Below are 19,560 nucleotides of genomic sequence, written 5' to 3' on the forward strand. Positions count from 1 at the left end.
AGGCAGCAAACCACACTGCCATGTATGTACCTATGCAACAATCCTGCCTGCTCTGCACGTGTACCCCAGAACCTAAAGTGCAATAAAATATATATTAAAAAATAATAAATAAAATAAAAATTATGTTCTTATAGGGTAACAGACAATAAACTATTCACCTAAAAGATAGATACAGTATATAGAATTTCATAAAGTAGGACTGAGTTAAGGGATCAGCCGGCCAGTGGGATAGAAGGGTGACAATTTTAAGTAGAATAGAGTGGTCAGGGGGCTGTGCACAGTGGCTCATGCCTGTAATCACAGCATTTTGGGAGGCCGAGGTGGGCAGATCACCTGAGGTAAGCCTGGCCAACATAGTGAAACCCTGTCTCTACTAAAAATACAAAAAATTAGCTGGGCATTGTGGCATGCACCTGTACTTCCAGCTACTTGGGAGATTGAGGAGGGAGGATCACTTGAACCTGGGAGGCAGAGTTTGCAGCGAACCTGAATCATGCTACTGCACTCCAGCCTGGGCAACAGAGTAAGACTCCATTTCAAAAAAACAAAACAAACAAAAAAATAGAGTGGTCAGGGGTGGTGGTTCACACCTGTAATTCCAAACACTTTAGGAGGCTGGGCCGGGCAGATCAATTGAGCCCAGGAGTTGGAGACCAGCCTGGGCACACATAGCAAAACCCCATCTTTACAAAAAATACAAAAATTAGCCAAGCATGCTGGCATGTGCCTGTGATCTCACCCACCCAGGAGGCTGAGGTGGCAGGATCGCTTGGACCTGGGAGGGTGAGGCTGCAGTGAGCCATGATTGTGTCCTGTACTCCAGCCTGGGTGACAGAGTGAGACTGTGTCTCAAAAAAAATAAAAATAAAAATAATAAATAGAGTGGTCAGAACTGATCTCACTGAAAACGTGATAACTGAGCGAAGGTGAGAAGGCAGTGAGGAAATTAACCCGATCGAGGCTATTCCAGGCACATGAAAGGGACAGTACAACAGCAGGAAGGTGGGAGCATGCAGGTGTTCTGGAAACACCAAGGTCAACATGATGAAAGGTGGCCGGAGACTGATGCAGGAAGGAGGAGGTGGCAGGCCTGGGGAAGGTGGTGGCATTTGGATGCAGGGTGCAGAATCCTGGGAATAGTTAGGAGGCTGTGCAGACAGAGGATGGCTTACACCAGGTGGCAGAAATGGAATTTCTGAGAAATGGTCAGATTCTGGATCTATGTTAAAGGTAGGGTGGACAGGATTTACCTTTGGACCAGGTATGGAGTGAGAAGGGGACAAAGAAGAGTCATGAATAACTCCAGAGTTTCTGTGCTGAGGAATGAAGCTGTATCAACTGGGATGAGAAACAACAGGTCGAGCAGGCTGGGGAGACCATCAGGTTAGGTTTCCATATAGAAAGTTTACACGTCCACAAGAACAGAAAATGAAACACCGCATGTTCTCACTCATTGGTGGGTGTTGAACAATGAGAAAACATGGACGCAGGGAGGGGAGCATCACACACTGGGGTCTGTTGGGGAGAAATAGGGGAGGGACAGCGGGGAGTGGGGAGTTGGGGAGAGATAGCATGGGGAGAAATGCCAGATATAGGTAAAGGGGAGGAAGGCAGCAAATCATGTTGCCACGTATGTACCGATGCAACAATCTTGCATGTTCTTCACATGTACCCCAAAACCTAAAATGCAATTAAAAAAATAAGAAGAGGAAGAAAAAGAAAGTTTATGTGTCCAAGATGAGTTAAGAGAGGATGAGGTGCTCTGGAAGCCAATGAAGAAAGAGTTGGGGAAGAGGGAGTGATCAACTGTGTCAAATGCTGCTGAGAGATCAAGGGAAGGCAGATTCGCCAACAGGGAGGTCATGGGTGATTTTAAAAGAGCAGTTTCATGAGAAGAATGAAGGGAAATTCCAGATTAGGGTGAATTTAAAAGAATGTGTCCAGGTGCAGTGGCTCATGCCTGTAATTTCACCGCTTTGGAAGGGGTGAAACTGGAGGACTGCTTGAGGCCAGAAGTTCAAGACCAACCTGGGCAACATGGCAAGACCCTGTCTCTACAATTTTTTTTTTTAAGTTAACTGGGTATGGTGGCATGCACCTGTTGCTCCAACTATTTGGAAGACTGAGGCAGGAGGATCACTTAAGTCCAAGAGTTTGAGACCAGCCTGGGCAACATAGTGATACCCTGAGAATCTATTTCTACAAAAATGTTTAAAAATTAGCCAGGTGCAGTGACTCTATCCAAGCCTGTAGTCCCAACTACACAGGAGGATAAAGCCAGGGGATTGCTTGAGCCCAGGAGTTTGAGGCTGCAGTGAGCTACAATTATGCCACTGCACTCCAGCCTGGATGAAAGAATGGGACTCTGACTCTAAACAAAAAAGAACAAAGAAAATGGGAAGAGAAGATGTGGAGACACACAGAGATCACTGTTTTCAAGATTTTTGCCTCAATGGGGAACTAAGTAATGCGTTGGTTCCTGGCCAGGAAAATCTTAAGAAGAGAGTTTTCTTTAGTTGAGAGAAACAGTAATGCTGTGGTTTGCTGCTGCTGATGTGTGGTATAGAATTAACATACCTGATGACGCAGGAGAGAGGAGAGCTTTCCTAGAGCAGTGTTTTGAGGGTCTAGCACACAGTGGAGGGATGTTTTTGGCAGGAGCATGGAGAGCTCACCTGTGCTAATGGGAGGAAAAGCAGAGTGTGGAGAGCAGGTGCTGGGAGGTGGGAGCTGTAGTGCCGGGCAGGTGTGGAAATCTCCTCTAGTAGCTTCCCTCTGATTCAAGAAGCAGGAAGCAGGAAGCAGGAAGCAGGCCAGGCGCGGTGGCTCACGTCTGTGATTCCAGCACTTTGGGAGGCCAAGGCAGGCGGATCACCTGAGGTCAGGAATTCAAGAACATCCTGGCCAACATGGTGAAACCCCGTCTCTACTAAAAATACAAAAATTAGCCAAGTGTGGTAGCAGGTCTGTAATCCCAGCTACTTGGCAAGCTGAGGCTGGAGAATCTCTTGAACCCAGGAGGCAGAGACTATAGTGAGCTGAGACTGTGCCACTGCACTCCAGCCTGGGTGCCAGAAGGAGACTCTGTCTCAAAAACAAACAAAAAAAGAAAGACAAAAAGAAAAGAAACAGAAGCAGGGAAGGGAACAACATATACTGGGCGGGTTGTTGGGGGAGAGAACATCAGGGCTTAATAGTTAGGAGGTAGGTTGATAGGTGCAGCAAACCACCATGGCACACGTTTACCTATGTCACAAACCTTCACGTTCTGGGACTTAAAGCATGAAGCAAGGTTATTAGCTAACAGTGAAGATATCTGAGGTGGTATTGAAAGTTTGAAGGGAGAATAGGTGTGAAATAAACACCCAGAGGAGGGGGAGGGTAAATGAAGAGACTAGAGGAAGACAGAATAACGGGTGATCACTTGTAAGGTCCAATTGAACTCCATGGTCACCCCCGTTTTAGTTTGTTCAGGCTGCTATTACAGAACGCCATAAACCGGGTGGCTTATAAACAACAGAAATGTATTTCTCACAGTTCTAAAGGCTAAGAAGTCCAAGATAAAGTTGCCAGCAGATTCAGTGCCTGGTGAGGGCTTGATTCCTCATAAATGGCACCTTCTGTGTCTTCATGCGGTACAGGAACTGGCTAGTTCTAGTCTCTTTCATAAGGGCACTAATCACATTCATGGGGGCCCCGCCCTCATGACCTAATCATATCCCCAAGGCCTACCTCCTAATAGCATCACCTTGCTAGTTAGGATTTCAATGTATGAATTTGCGGGGGGAAACAAACGTTCAAATCATAGCACTGCTCTTTCCATCCATTAAATACCATTTTGTACATTTGCAACCTGTTTTAAGTGTCAACAAGGAAGCAAGGCCAGGCATGGTGGCTCATGCCTGTTATCCCAGCACTTTGGGAAGCCAAAGTGGGTGGATTGCTCGAGGCCAGAAGTTCGAGACCAGCCTGGGCAACACTGTGAGCCCCCCACCACCTCTACAGATGAAAATTCTAGCCAGGCGTGGTGGCATGTACCTGCGGTCCTAGCTACTCAAGAGGCTAGGTAGGAAGATCACTTGATCCTAGGAGTTCAAGGCTGCAGTGAGCTATGATTGTGCCACTGCACTCCAGCCTGGACAACAGTGTGTGACCCTCTCTCAAAACAAAACACACACACACACACACACACACACACACACACACAAAAGCAAGAAGAGAAAAAACCTGAATTTGTTTTGAAGTGGTCTCCAAATTCCTGTGATTTGATGATGAGAAACACAATAAAATGGATTTTAACACGCTCTTCATCATTTTTGCATCCTAAATAAATGATGCAAAAGAAGTCATAAAAGAAGCAGGGCCCTCCACTCCCTTAAGGGGCATAGAAAAATCAAACCAGCAATTCAGTGAAGCCCTGTTTTCTTTTTTTTTCCTCTTTTTTTGAGATGGAGTCTTGCTCTGTTATCCAGGCTAGAGTTCAGCGGCAAGATCTGGGCTCACTGCAACTTCTGCCTTCCAGGTTCAAGCAATTCTCCTGCCTCAGCCTCCTGAGTAGCTGGGATTACAGGCATGCACCACCACGCCCAGCTGATTTTTGTATTTTGAGTAGCAATGGGGTTTCACCATGTTGGCCAGGCTGGTCTCAAACTCCTGACCTCAAGTGATCTGCCTGCCTTGGCCTCCCAAAGTGCTGGGATTACCAGAATGAGCCACTGTACCCAGCCGAGTTCTTCTAGTCAAGAGCAGTAACTAGAGACATAGGAGAAGGGAAAGGAGAAAACTCTTCCACAGTATCAATTAAATATTGGAGGGAATGATAAAATTGGAAAATTGCCATTTTGCATTCCTCTGTATTGATTCAGGCAAAGATGAACAACAATGTGCAGTAAAACCATCAGGGGAAAGACTATGGAGAGCAAGTCGTTCACACAGACTCAAGGTAACACTCATATAATATTTAGAATTTACACAGGAAAAGCCTATCTTTACCTTCGGAGAGAACTGGTGGACATCGCCTTGGGAAAGGGATCAAACTTAGCATCAACATTATGAACCCCAGATGGGATGTGGCAATAAGTATACAAGCAAACCAATGTGGCATTCTTGGCAAAATTGTCTGCCTGGAATCTAATCATAAGGAAACAATCAGACAGTTTCAGAATATTAGGACAGTCTACGAGAGCAGTTGGCCTGGATTCTTCAAAAAACACCAATATTTTGAAAGAAAATAAGAAGTGGGAGGATGGTTCTTGATTGGAAGAGACCCCAGAGACTCAACACTAATGAAGAGAACCTGATTTGCATCTTGGAGCAGAAACTAGAAGAGGCATAAAAAAGACATTTGGGGGGCATCTGGGGAAATTTTTATGTGGATTGTGGATTATTAGATGATAGTGTGGATTTAATATTTATTTTTGTGGGAGTAATGTTTATGTCATGTTTATGTAAGAGGCTGCCTTATTTTCAGGAGATGTTGGCTGAAGTACTTACAGGTAAAGTGTTAGACTGTCAGCACCTTATTTGCAAATGTTTAAACCAAAAAAAGAAAGTGGGATGTGTGTGTGTGTGTGTGTGTGTGAGTGTGTGTGTGAGTGTGTGAGTGTGTGTGAGTGTGTGTGTGTGTGTGTGAGAGTGTGTGTGAGTGAGTGTGTGTGTGTGTGTGTGAGTGAGTGTGTGTGTGTGTGTGTGTGAGAGTGTGTGTGTGTGTATGCCTAAGTATATATCAACAGGGAACAATAAAGCAAATATAAGAAAATGTTAATACCTGCTGAATCTAGATGAAGGGTATATGTGTGTCCAACTTTTCTGTTGACATGAAATTTTTCCTTCCAACTCTTAGGGAAATGGTGAAAAGAAATCTAAAATTTTAAATAAAAAAATTTTTTAAAGACAAATTTCCAAATAAAAATTGGATTTAAAAAAAAGCGCTCTTTCTTCTGTAGCAAGTTGCTGAAAATACCCTGAATGTAAGACAGAGAATAGGAGACCAGGGTCATTTGATCCCAAGTTTTCTTTTTTGGAGGCAGTGATTGTTACATTGTTTTCCATTCCCCAAATTTTCCTAAATCTCAGCACAACAAATAGTTCTTCGGGATTTCCAAAAATGCCTAACTGTTTCCATATTTGGGGCACATTTTCTTTGGGTACCAAAACAAAAAATGATTTTTCCCTGTCCTTCTGAGAGAGAATGAGGATATCAGCTTTCCATGGCTTAGTGGGGATTTTCCCCCAAGAAATAAAAGGATGCCTTGATTTCTAGTTTCCCTTATTATAAACTCAGAACATAGCTCATACCAGAAAGTATCGCCAATTATATGGCTGGAGGCCTCGCAGACCAATAGAGGAAAATGCAGCTTACCCTTCTGAAAGTTCGTCCCTTCGAACTCAAAACTCTGAAACACTGAGCCCAGTTTAGAGCCATGCAATTAAGAGGGTGTGAAAAACTTGGACAAGATTCTAAACTCATAAAAACGACTTCAAGATTAAAGGCCTGGAGGACAAGTTTTCTGAGGAAGGTCAAAGAGAATGAAGGGGCCGTTATGCTAGGAGATGAGCGACTACGTGGCAATGCAATGCTGGTTCTTCAGATGTACCAAAAGAATGGTAACCAGATGTTTCCTGCTGCCACCAGAACAGGAAAAGCAGAAACTGGTTTGCCTTAATGATGGAATTTATTTCTGGGAAGGCTGGGCATTACCAGAACGGCCGTCCTAGACAACTAGACCCACTCTCAAAATGCTCCAAAACTTGATTGCAAGCAAATTGCTTTTTGTTTTGTTTTGACACAGGGCCTTGCTCTAGCCACCAGGCTGGAGTGCAGTGGAGTGATTACTGCTTACTGCAGCCTCAAACTCCTGGGCTCAAGTCATCCTCCCACCTCAGCCTCCCAAGTAGCTGGGAGTACCAGCATGTGCCACTAGGCCTGTCTTCAAATAAGTTAAAAAATGTCTAAAGCAATTTGTGTTATGAAAATGTAATTAACCCAGAAAATTCCTAGTCTAAATGCCAGCTTAATCAATAGGTCCTTCTTTTGTCTAACAGTTTTTTTTTCTTCTTTTTTTTAACTTACCTCCCAGAGAAATGGGATGCCAAGATCTTCCTTTGGGGATACAAACATTTTCTCATCACATGACTCTCTTAATCACAATGACATGGCAGAAAGCTTGTTCTGAAGCATTGCTAAGGGCCTTCGACTTGTAAATTATATGAATGCATTATTTAATGTGTTTGGCCTTATGATTTCATCTTCCTAATTATGTTTATTTTCATAAGCCTGCTAATTGGTCTGGGGTAAGAGGGTGAAAGTGGAAATTAGGGTTATAGTTAAAATATGCCTGGGGGAGGAGAGCCTCTAGTGAGTAAACATCTTCTAATTGTAATTCACATGAATTCCACATGGAGCCCATAAAGAGTTGGCGCCACCTCAGATCTGAAATTAGCTCCATCCTTCCTTCATCATTTTGCCTTCTACCCTATCTCAGAAAAGTTATTGCTTTCTTTTTTATTTTTATTTTTTTTAGGGAGCATCTCTGGTCCTAACATGGCAGAAAGAAAGAAAATGTGACTGAGAAACTGCTAAAAAGACTGAGGCTGAATGAGATTTTAGTTTTCAATGGAGTGATCCCATGGTCAAAGTGATGTGACATTCTGTGAACAGCTGGACAAAGTAAGATAAATGTGTTCCTCGCATGAAAGCGGAAGATTTAGATCCTCCCAAGAGCTCAGCAATGATGTATGGGGCCGATTACTGTTGTTTGCTTTTTGTTTTGGTTCATCTGTTTTCCTCTGGCTTGCCCATACCCAACTTTGTCATTTATGGCAGGTTATCACTTATAACAGTCACAGCTTTCCAAAGAACCCCCAATCCCTGCTAGTCCTCTTTCCAGCAAAACTGGAAACTCACAGGGTTTGCTCAGTCTTCCTTGCAGTTTTACATCATGTATGTCCGGGAGCTGAGTCCCTTCTGAGGATGAGAAGAAAACAATTCTCGATGTAGTTATGTACTCTGGTATGGGCATTTACCTGGGATTTGGGAAAGCCTTTAAAGGAATGAGAAGGGAAATCGGAAAAATCCCACGCGTTGCATGTTGGTGACCTTGGATCAGTTGGGAGGTGGCTCAAGGTCTACCGTCTTCTCTTTCTATTGAGCTCACAGCGCCATCTCTTGTCATCCCAGTTAAATGACAGGTGGCAATAGCTCTGGGAGCACTAAAGGGATATCCAGAATCTTCACACTCAGCATCAGGAGCTAGGCTGTGAGAGCTATTACTGCTTGTAAATAGTATCTTTTTTTCTCTCCCCCCAGGCTCCTCGTGGAAGTGATATCGTCTTTAAATCCTATGTGGCAATCCCTCACACACTGTCACGATGCCCAGGGAAGACAGGTCGACCTGGAAGACCAACTGCTTCCATAAGGTCATCCAACTTTTGGATGATTATCCGAAATGCTTCATCGTGGGAGCAGACAATATAGGCTCCAAGCAGATGCAACAGATCCGCATGTTCCTCTGAGGGAAGACCCTGGTGCTGACCGGCAAGAAACCATGCGGCACAAGGCCATTCAAGGGCAGCTGGAAAACAACCCAGCTCTGGATAAACTGTTGCCCCGTATCCAGGGGAACGTGGGCTTGTGTTCGTTCACCAAGCAGGACCTCACTGAGATCAGGGACGTGCTGCTAGCCAATAAGGTGCCAGGTGCCACCTGTGCTGGTGCCATTGCCCCATGTGGCGTTACTGTGCCAGCTCAGAACACTGGTCTGGGCCTCGAGAAGACGTCCTTTTTCCAGGCTTTAGGTATCATCACTAAAATCTCCAGGCACCACTGAAATCCTGAGTGATGTGCAGCTGGTCAAGACTGGAGACAAAGTGGGGGCCAAAGAAGCCATGCTGCTGAACATGCTCAGCATGTCTCCCTTGTCCTTTGGGCTGGTCATCCAGCAGGTGTCTGACAATGGCAGCATCTATAAACCTGAAGTGCTTGACATCACAGAGGAAGCTCTGCATCTGGATTCCTGGAGGGTGTGGGCAACATTGCTGGTGTCTGTCTGCAGACTGGTTACCCAGCTGTTGCATCAGCACCCCATTCTATCATCAGTGGGTATAAATGAGTCCTGCTTTGTCTGTGGAGACTGATTACACCTTCTGACTTGCTGGAAAGGTCAAGCCGTTCTTGGCTGATCCATCTGCCTTTGCAGCTGCTGCCCCTGTGGCCACTGCCACCACGGCTGCTCCTGCTGCTGCTGCAGCCCCAGCTAAAGTTGAAGCCAAGGAAGATCTGGAGGAGTCAGACAAGGATATGGGATCTCATCTCTTTGAATAATCACCAAAAAGCAACCGACTCAGCCAGCTTTATTTGCCAAACAGGAAATAAAGACTTACTTCTTAATAAAAAAAAAAAAAAAAAAAAAGTATACATATATATATGTAGCCAATTTGTGAAATAATTATATCTTGTTTTAATTTAAAAAATTAAATTGGAGGAATGTTGTTCCACTTTATTTTCTTTTTTTATTTTACCTTTTATTTTAGACTTGGGGGGTATATATGCAGGTTTGTTACATGGGCATATTGCATGATGCTGAGGTTCGGGGTATGGCTGACTCCAGTACCAAGGTAGTGAGCTTGGTAACCAGTAGGTAGTTTTCCAGTCCTTAACACGTCCCTCCCCCTCCAGCAGTCCCTCTAGTAGATGTCTATTGTTGCCGTCTTTATCTCCATGTGTGCCGAATGTTTAGCTACCACTTATAAACTAGAGCATTTAGTATTTGTTTTTCTGTTTCTGTGTTAATTCACTTAGGATAATGGCCTCTAGCTGCATCCATGTTGCTGCAAATGACATGATTTCATACTTTTCATGGCTTTGTAGTATTTCATGGTGTATATGTATATTTTATTTTCTTTCTTCCTTTTTTTTTTTTTTTTTTTTTTTGAGACAGATTCTCACTCTGTCACCAGGCTGGAGTGCAGTGGCACGATCTTGGTTCATTGCAACCTCCACCTTAAGGTCCAAGCAATTCTCCTGCCTCAGCCTCCTGAGTAGCTGGGACTACAGGCACGTGCCACCACACCCAGCTATTTTTTGTATTTTTAGTAGAGGCGGGGTTTCACCATGTTGGCCAGGATGGTCTCAATATCGGACCTTGTGATCCACCTGCCTTGGCCTCCCAAAGTGCTGGGGTTACAGGCCACCATGCCTGTCCACCACATTTTCTTTATCCCGTCCACCATTGATGGGCACCTAGATTGATTCCATGTCTCTGCTACTATGAGTAGTGCTGTGATGAACATGCAAGGGCAGGTGGCTTTTTGGTAGAATGATGTGTATTCCTTTGGCTATATAGCCAGTAATGGAATTACTACCAGGCTGAATGGCAAATTCTTTGAGATATCTCCAAACTGCTTTCCACAGTGGCTGAATTCATTTTCATTCCCACCAACTGTATATAAGCCACTGGAATCCTGGGAGCTTCTGTTTCCAAACTTGCAAAGGAGGGCAACCATAGTTCCTCACAGGGGTCTGGTGGAAATGCCAGGGAAATCTCTAAAGTCAAGTCTTGTGTCTCTACCTGGCAGCCATTCCCTTCCTTCTTATAATACAGCCACTTCCCCTACACAAGCTGAAGTTGGAAAACTTCCTTCTCCATCACAGAAAATAGAATCTTGGGTGGGGGCAAAAATACTACTTTTCTGCCCTGGCTCATTGGGTGTGTGAAACTGTGACTGACACCTCGAAATTACGAGTGATTTCCCTTCTACTGACAGAGGCAGGGTGAAAGGCTGACAGCCTCAGCTGCTGAGTTAATCAAGCCTGGACTTCACTACCCATGGAGCGTTTATCCTAAGGTGATAAACTCCTCTTGCTTAACACATTTTCAGTTAGGTATTCTGATATTTGCTATCAAATCACTATGATGAGGTTTTTTTTTTTCTTTTTTTTCACATTTTGATGTTTTGCATTTTAGAAAAGTCAGTAAAAGGACTCAGGTCATATTAACTATCTTGATTTTCACTCATCACTCAGGATGAACCACTTCTAGATGGCCTGCTAATTTAAATAAAAGACACAGGTGGTCTGGACAAGCAGCCCTTCCAGGGCACCTGCGCTCACTAGCCACCAGACACCACAAAGCCAGAACAGGGAGGGACTGTTTTGACCAGTTAGCGCAAAGCATCTCAATCTTCACACATCTGCAAATGAATGATCAAATTAGTCTTTTCACAACAGTGAAAGAGAACAGTATTTAGTATTACAAAGAGCCCTGGCAACTAATGACAGCCTTCTAAAACAAACAATCGTTAAAGAAATGAAAATTTCAGAAAACTTTGCATCTTCACCCATGTGACTTCAGTGGCAATGTTATAGCAGGTGATGGTATTTGTTAAAATACGTTTATGTCTTCCCGTATTCAGTTTGTTTCGATGTGATATTGCTCTTGGAGTATCTGGGTGCTCACTGGAGCCTAGAATTCTTGGAAGGGCCGTGCGTGTCTGGCTGGTACTGCCCATCACCCACCTCCCCAGCCCAGTACCCATCTCCCTGCCTGTCTTTTTGCATCAAGAATTAAGCAAATTTTAGCAGCCTGATGCGATTTAGATACCCACAAGCTGTTTTTTTTTTTTCTCCCTTAGTCAATAATGTTGTATTGTTTTAGAACTGGACTATCTTTTAAAATCTCACTGTAACTCAATCTAATTTTCATGTAAATTAGAAGTAAATTTGCAAAGCCAAAGAAACAATGGTAACCTGCTAAAATCATTTAGACCATGAGACACTTGAGAAGATCAACAGGGATTTGGGTGGGGAAAAAGGAGGCAAAAACAAGCTGGCTGGCTTGTTCTCATCTCGTTTTGCAAAGCTTGGTTTACCAGGTGGGACAGTTCAACTGGAATTTCAGTTCACCTCCAAAATGCTGTATCCTTGCACTATAAGGAGGCATTAGGAAACTTTGTTTGGCTGGTGGGAATACCGGATATTTCCATATCCAATACCTTGATTCTGATGACACCTATATGACCATTTGTCAAAATTCATAAAACTGTACACATTAAAAAGTGAACTTTATTGAATATGAATTTTAAATCTAATTTAAAATAAGATGAAATTCTATTACAATAAAAAAGGAGGTATCATATTAGTAATTTCACAGGCTAAATGCAGCCAAATAAATAGGGTAAAATCATTTTAGTCTGGCACTGGGTTGTTTTTGTTTTGTGTTTTTTTTTAAAAAAAAAAAAATACTTCACGGTGGCTCACATCTATATTCCCAGAACTCTGGGAGGCCGAGGCAGGTGGATCACGAGGACAGGAGTCCAAGGCCATCCTGCCCGACATGGTGAAACCCCATCTCTACTACAGATACAAGAAATTAGCCTGGCTTGGTGGCCCGCTCCTGTAATCCCAGCTACTCGGGAGGCTGAGGCAGGAGAACCACTTGAACCTGGGTGGCAGAGGTTGCAGTGAGCTGAGGTCGCACCACTGCACTCCAGCCTGGGCGACAGAATGAGACTCCATCTCAAAAACAACAACAAAAACAAACAAACAAAAAAAAAGAAACAAAAAATAACTTTATTCTATTTTGTTATTAAGTCTCTTCTGGAGAATATCATTTCAGACGCTGCAAACTTGCGTTTACTATAGAATCCTTGTGAAATGAACTTTAATTCTTCATTTTTTAAAATTATATCTTGACTGGGCGTGGTGGCTCACGCCTGTAATCCAAGCACTTTGGAGGCCAAGGGCGGGCAGACCACCTGAGGTGACCTACATGGTGAAACCCTGCCTTTAAAAAAAAATAAAAAATAAAAAAATAAAGAAAAATTATATCTTGGGTCCAAAACCAGAGGTAAGAGGGATCTTACACAGAAAACTGTCTGAAAATATAGCCTTATCCTAGAATATTTTACCTTGTTCACCTCCTAACACATTCCTGGGAGTGGTAATCACTTATCTTTTTGCTTTCAGTTTCTTGAGCTGTAAAATGTAGGGTGGATTCGATTAGCCTTACTGATGCCACACCGATTGCTGGTAGCAGCTGCTTGGAAGTACCGTGCAGAGACGTAGCTGCTCAGTGATCTGCCTTCCATGGGCACTGGCTTCAGGGAGCAGAATGCTGCGAAGGGGTGACACCTGACAGCTACGTCAGCTCCACAGGGATTGGGATCTGCTGGTTTTCTTTCCTCTGTATCCTCTGTACTTAGCACAAGGGAATTCCAAGGGTGTTCAGTAGCTCACTTTGCACATGAATGATGATTTGTGAGGTGCTTTTTAGCTCCAAATATCTGAACGTTGAAACTGTGACAGGCAGTGGGCCTCAAGTCGGGCATGGCTTGTCCATTAACAGTGAGTTATTTCTGAACCGTCCCTAGGGACCTTTGACACACAGACCCTTCTCACTGTCTCTTTGGGTTCTTTTTCACTAACCACAGATTTAGATTTTAATTAAAATATAACTAAGGGCTGGACGCGGTAGCTCACGCCTGTAATTCCAGCACTCTGGAAGGCCGAGGCAGGTGGATCACTTGAGGTCAAGAGTTCGAGACCAGCCTGGCCCACATGGTGAAACCCTGTCTCTACTAAAAATACAAAATTTAGCTGGGTGTGGTGGCATGCCCCTGTAATCTCAACTACTCAGGAGACTGAGACATGAGAATTGCTTGAACCTGGGAAGCAGAGTTTTCAGTGAGCCAAGATTGAACCACTGTACTCCAGCCTGGGTGACAGAGGGAGACTCTGTCTCAAAACAAACAAACAAATACCGCTGGGCATGGTGGCTCACAGCTGTAATCCCAGCACTTTGGGAGGCTGAGGTAGGAGACCAGCCTGGGCAACGTGGTGAAATCCAGTTTCTACAAAAAAATAAAAAAGCTAGCTGAGGGCAGTGAAGTGCCCCCATGGTCCCAGCTACATGGGAGACTGAAGCAGGAGGATCTTTTGAGCCCAGGAAGTCAAGGCTGCAGTGAGCCCTGTTTGCACCACTGCACTCCAGCATGACCCTGACCCTGTCTCAAAAAGAAAAAGAAAATATATATACATACAAACATCTCTGGGCAGTATAAAATGTAAAGCTAATAATAAGAATTTTCAAATTTATCCAAGTGAAAGCTCTGAGGATAGTTTTTATCAGGGAGCATGAAATAAAGTATTGCCTAAGGTCACGGATGGGGTTGGAGGAGGAGGGACTGAGTTGGGAAGTGCCAATCTTGCTGACCTCACAAGTTTGCCCAAGGCCCACCTTGCCCAAAACTCCCATCTTGAGTTCAAGGATTCCAAGTGAGTTGCACTATCTTCTTGAGCTAGAGGGATACAACCTGTGGGTGAGCAGCTTTGCTTTAGTGTGTTATCAGATGGACCCATCCTAAGGATAGGGTTTGATAAAGTTTTTAAAACATATACTACAGGGCTGGGCACAGGGGCACACACCTGTAGTCCCAGCACTTTGGGAGGCCAAGGTTGGTGAATTGCTTCAGCCCAGGAGTTCCAGACCAGCCTGGGCAACACAGTGTGACCCTGTCTCCACAGAAAACATGAAAAATTAGCTGGGGATGGTAGCATGTGCCTGTAGTCCCTGCTACAAGGAAAGCTAAGGTAGGAGAATCACCCAAGCCTCGGAGGTTGCAGTGAGTTGTGATCACACCGCTGCATTTCAACAGAGTGAGACCCCATCTCAAAACACACACACACACACACACACACACAATCTACGGAGCCACTCTTCAATCAACATATAGACGATTTCCATCACTCCCCCTAAAATTTCCACACTCCTATTTTAAGTTAATCTCCTACCTAGGCCTCACCCGCCAATCTGCTCATTGTCAATATCGATTCATTTCTCCTCTTAGACGTAAATGGAAACGTATAGTATGTACTCTTTTGCATCTGGCTTTTATCATAGAACTTTTGCGACTTAGGAGGTTGTGCCATGAATTGGTGGTTCACTCCTTTTTAACTGCTGGGTACTATTTCAGTATGGATTTTGTTTAATGGGAAAAAATAGTGCTTTTGTTTATTTTATACTTTAACCAATTTCATTGATTTTGTTTGATTCTGAATATAGAAATTTTTTAATGAAAGGAATAATTGGCCAGACACAGTGGCTCATGTGTATAATCCTAGCACTTCGGGAGGCTGAGGCGGGTGGATCACCTGAGGTCAGAAGTTCAAGATCAGCCTGGTCAACATGGCAAAACCCTGTTTCCACTAAAAATACAAAAATTAGCCGGACATGGTGGCGGGTGCCTGTAATTCCAGCTACTCGGGAGGCTGAGGCAGGAGAATTGCTTGAACCTGGGAGGCGGAGGTTGCAGTGAGCCAAGATCGTGCCACTGCACTCCAGCCTCAGCAACAGAGCAAGACACTGTCTCAAAATAAATAAAATAAAATATAAAAGGAATAATTATTTATTCAAAAAGTACAAAAAGATGATAAAGATTATTTGTGATTCAATCACCTAGAGGTAGCCACTGTGAACATTCTAATGTCCGTTCTTTCAAACATCTTCCTGTGTGTGTATACATATGCACATATCTATATAAGCACACACAGACCCACGTTTGTATAAGTGGAATTATAATATTTATAAAATTGCATTATCTCCTATTTTTACTCAACAATTTATTGATGGTCAATAAGTGTAGATCTATAATAGTCCATTGTATGTATGAGCCGTATTTATTTAATCAGTTCTTTATTTGGTAGCATTGGTTATTTTCAAATTTTAACCTTTAAACTATGAATACTCTCCTACTTATATCTTTTGCTTCTTGCATAAACATATTCTTGACATAAAACTCCCAATGGTGGGATTATACAGTCCACAGTACTAACATGTCACATTTTGAAAGCTAATGGCAAAATGTCCTCCTGGAAAGCTATTCCTGTTTGTACTACCAGCAATCATGCTTGTGTGCTCATTTTTCATATGCCTGTCAGGTTTTGGTCGTTTTTATTTTATTTTATTTTATTTATTTATTTTTGAGACGGAATCTCCCTCTGTCGCCCAGGCTGCAGTGCAGTGGCACGATCTCAGCTCAAAGCAACCTCCACCTCCCAGATTCAAGCAATTCTCCTGCCTCAGCCTCCCGACAAGCTGAGATTACAGGTGTGTACCACCAAGCTACCCTCATTTTTGTATTTTCAGTAGAGACAGGGTTTCACCATGTTGGCCAGGCTGGCCTTGAACTCCTGACCTCAGGTGATCTGCCCACCTCAGCCTCCCAAAGTACTGGGATTACAGGTGTGAGCCACCGAGCCTGGCCTGGTTTTTATAATATTTTAAACTACGTCAATAAGTAAAAATAAAAACAAAAACCAATCCAAAAAACCTCACTATTTGTGAGGGCGTCATCTTGTTTTGTTCCAATGAGTTGAGTGATCTCATCATATCCGCCATGTCATTAGGAGAATAGATACCTCTTTTGCACTCTGAAGGGGTTACTTTTCGCTTCCTGGGTGTATTGCACAAAAGCCTACTTTTCTCCACTTTGTCTACTGACACTATTTTGCCACTAGAGGGCAGAGATGCTGCAGAAACATAATCCTAAATTGAGTCGCTGCTTCTTTGAGTGATCGGAGGCACTGTTAATAAGTAGGCTGGGACAACAGACCTAATGCTGGCGGGCGTTTGTACCCACGGATCACAATTAGCACATTAGGATAGTGGTCCTGCTTCGAGATGTGGTTTAGAGTAACCAGGAATACCTCTGTCTAGATTTGTAGTATCTGGGTAATCTTTAGAGATGTTCTCATAACCTCAAAAATTTCTCAAAACCAGAAGGGCATGATGGCTCACGCCTGTAATCCCAGCACTTTGGGAGGTCGAGGTGGGCAGATCACTTGAGGTCAGGAGTTTGAGACCAGCCTGGTCAATATGGTGAAACACCATCTCTACCAAAAATATATAAATTAACTGGATGTGGTGGCACGTGCCTGTAATCCCAGCTACTCAAGAGGCTGAGGCAGGAGACTTGCTTGAATCTGGGAGGCTGAGGTTACAGTGAGCCAAGATTGTGCCACTGCACTCCAGCCTGGACCACAGAGTGAGACTCCATCTCTCTCTCTCTCTCTCTCTCTCTCACACACACACACACACACACAAACACACACACACACACACACATTAAGCACATTGCAGATAGCATATTGTCTCTACATCAAGTTCGAAGTAAAACTTTAGTTAATCACAATTTGCCACCTAAGAGACAGAAACTCAGTACAAAAGACAGTCTGCTATGATAAGAAAATGTAGGCCGGATGCAGTGGCTCACACCAGCACTTTGGGAGGGCAAGGCAGGCAGAATGCTTTAGTCCAGGAGTTCGAGACCAGCCTGGCCAACATGGCAAAGCCCCATCTCTACATAAAATACAAAAATTAGCAGGACGTGGTGATGGGCGCCTGTAATCTCAGCTATTCAGGAGGCTGAGGCTGGAGAATCGCCTGAATCGGAAAGGCGGAGGTTGGAGTGAACCAAGATGGAGCCACTGCACTCCGGCCTGGGTGACAGAGCCAGACTGTTTCTGAAAAAACAATTAAAAAGTAGATTTGAGGTTTTTAAACTAGTGTATGGGTCCTTGCAAGGCTACTAAGCTTCTGCCATCAGCAGGGCCCTTTTTCCATTAAAGATGCCTTGACTGCATCTCCTGTCTATCTGAGGATGAATACACTGCCTCCTTCATTCCTCCTCCCACAAGGCTCTGAATAAAAAGTGTTTCCTCCAGCTTCCTTTACAGAGCCTTGGATCAGATGAACACATCTAATTAAAGAAAATCTCATTATCATTATTATTATTAATTTTGTGGAGACAGGGGTCTCTGCATGTTGCCCAGGCTGGTCTCCAGCTCCTGGCCTTAAGTGATCCTGCCACCTAGCCGAGGCCTGCTAAAGTGCTGGGATTACAGGTGTGAGCCACCATGCTCAGCCAAAAAACATCTTTGACACTAAGTCCCCTAACACCTTTAATCATACTCTCCTGCTTTCTTTCCCTCTCGTCCAACAAAACAAACTTCTTAATGATTAACCCAACAGAGGTGGAGCCCAGCTCCCACCTTCACTTCCTAGTGGGTGGCACTTAAACCACAACGAAGCAGGGATGAGATTTTTCCAAACTGATTACTCTCCTCCCAAACAAATCCCCATAGACCTCTAAATACAGTACTAAGCATTTAATAAGCTTATATATAAGAACATACCTTATTTGAATGGGTGCTCAACTGGGGAGAGAAGAATGTGAGTGGGAACTCACTCCACGTGGAGTGATGAAGCCAGTTCGATTCACCAGGCAGTGGTCCTAGGGGCTGGGAATGTAGCAGTGAATAAACGGAATAAATCTAAGTCTTGCCTTTGTGTTGCTTCACATTCTCGTGTGGAATATAGACAATAAACCGTTGACCAATGTAAGGTGGGAGTGGCAAGTGGCAGGAAGAAGAATCCAACGCGGAAGTACAGAGAGGGGCATGGAGAGAGCTACTTCCGGTCGGGGGGGGCAGGGAGGGGGGAATGCGAGCCGAGTTCCGGATGCAGTAGAGAGCGAGCTATCTGGAGGTGGAGGATGAATATTCATGCACAGGCCTTGGGGCTGGAACATCTCTGGTAAGTTGAAGAACAATGAGGCCAGAGTGGCTGAAGAGGAGAGACAGAGGAGAGGAAAATGTCGGAGGGTAACGAGAAGCAAGGTGTTTCGCTCCAAGTGTGACCGGAAGCTGTGGGAGGGTCGAGAGTGAAGGCGTGGCATGATCTGATTGACGTAATAAAAGATCACGTGGGCAGCTGGGTGGTACGAAGAAGAAAAATAAACAAACGTGCTCTGCCGAGGTTGTGCTGGAAACAAGCTAGGAATTAGAAGGATTAACTCAATTCTTCACCTGACGTTCATGGAAGAATGAAAAGGAAGGAAAAGAGGGAGAAAAAAGAAAGAACAAAATTTATTCCTATTGTCCATTTTCAGTCTCGTGAGACAATTGTCCATCATTTCTCTATGGATTTTCTCAAACACTTCTTAACTTTCCCGCCAGCGCTGGATGTGGGTATGACTGGAAGCATCAGTAAAAATTTATTGTATAGAGATAATGAACTCTGTCCACTAAAGTGGCCTAGACGCAGTAAAAACCCAGGCGCAATCAGCAAACCAGGCCCGCAGTTCTTACTCTGTAAACACAGCAACTTTCCTATTAAAAGGAATTAAGGGCAAAAAGAAATTAGGAATCTTTGATGTTTTGGCTGATTTCTAGAGTATCTGCTTATGCCAGAAAACAGTGAGCTGTGCTCAAAGACTGATGGTGATGTGGCAGGGGAAATGGTGGAAAAGGGATCCCACTGGCCAGATTTGGGACAGTTAGGGCATCAGAAAGAATAATGGCAGTGATGGTACTAACATTTAATTTTTTTTTTTTTAAAGACAAAGTCTCACTCTGTTGCCCAAGCTGGAGTGCAGTGGCATGATCTTGGCTCACTGCAACCTCCACCTCCTGGGTTCAAGCAATTCTTCTGCCTCAGCCTCCCACGTAGCTGGGATGACAGGCACGCACCACCACACCCGGCTAATTTTTGTTTTTTTTAGAGG

General features: G+C 43.9%; 1 pseudogene; it reads left to right on the forward strand.

Annotated features, from left to right (window-relative positions):
* Positions 1 to 8,370: 8,370 nt before the first annotated feature.
* On the forward strand, positions 8,371 to 9,322 carry LOC116561665 (annotated as a pseudogene).
* Positions 9,323 to 19,560: the final 10,238 nt, after the last annotated feature.

Source organism: Sapajus apella, unplaced genomic scaffold (assembly GCF_009761245.1).
Source record: "Sapajus apella isolate SASKATOON/1434 unplaced genomic scaffold, GSC_monkey_1.0 scaffold30, whole genome shotgun sequence".
NCBI lineage: Eukaryota > Metazoa > Chordata > Mammalia > Primates > Cebidae > Sapajus > Sapajus apella.